Genomic DNA, 1,201 nt, shown 5'->3' on the forward strand with positions numbered 1-1,201 from the left:
CAGGAGGCTGAGGCAAAAACTGCCACTTAAGGCCAACCTAGACTTCACAGGGAGACCCTCCTCACCTCCCCTCCCCTTCCCCCTCCATCCCTCCCTCCTTTCCTTTGTTATTTCCTTTCTTTCTAAATTTCCTTTCTGCCGGGCAGTGGTGGCACACGCCTGCTGTAATCCCAGCACTTGGGAGGCAGAGGCAGGTGGATTTCTGAGTTCGAGGCCAGCCTGGTCTACAGAGTGAGTTCCAGGACAGCCAGGACTACACAGAGAAACCCTGTCTCGAAAAAAACAAATCCAATTAAAAAACAAAAACAAGGGGCTGGAGAGATGGCTCAGCGGGTAAGAGCACCGACTGTTCTTCCGAAGGTCATGAGTTCAAATCCCAGCATCCACATGATGGCTCACAACCATCCGTAAAGAGATCTGACACCTTATTCTGGTGTCTGAAGACAGCTACAGTGTACTTATATATAATAAATAAATAAAAATTTTTAAAAAAATTAAAAATAAATAAATAAATAAATAAATAAATAAATTTCCTTTCTTCAAGACAGGGTTTCATTTCTGTCCTGGAACTCATACTGTAGCCCAAGCTGGCCCTAAACTCACAGAGATCTGTCTACCTCTGCCTCCTCAGTACCGGCAATGAAGGCATGCACACCTTTAAAAAAAAAAAAAATTTAACTTGGGGCTGGAGAGATGGCTCAGCGGTTAAGAGCATGATTGCTCTTCCAGAGGTCCTGAGTTCAATTCCCAGCAACCACATGGTGGCTCACTACCATCTGTAATGGGATCTGATGCCTTCTTCTGGTGTGTCTGAATATAGCTACAGTGTACTCATATACATAAATAAATAAGCCTTTAAAAAAATTAACTTGCAGCCGGGCGGTGGTGGCGTAAGCCTGTAATCCCAGCACTCTGGGAGGCAGAGGCAGGCAGATTTCTGAGTTTGAGCACAGCCTGGTCTACAGAGTGAGTTCCAGGACAGCCAGGGCTATACAGAGAAACCCTGTCTCGAAAAAAAACCAAATCAAAAAAAAAAAAAAATTAACTTGCAGTATGAACCATTCAGACAATGTTCAAGGACCATCAAATGTAAATGAACATGCAATAAACAACACAGAGAACCTACCAGCTCTGTGCTCAGAAGTGAATGCTATATATGACTATTTCCTCTGGAAATAGTGTATGAACATGCTTTACTTCT

Source organism: Apodemus sylvaticus, chromosome 10 (assembly GCF_947179515.1).
Source record: "Apodemus sylvaticus chromosome 10, mApoSyl1.1, whole genome shotgun sequence".
Classification (NCBI taxonomy): domain Eukaryota; kingdom Metazoa; phylum Chordata; class Mammalia; order Rodentia; family Muridae; genus Apodemus; species Apodemus sylvaticus.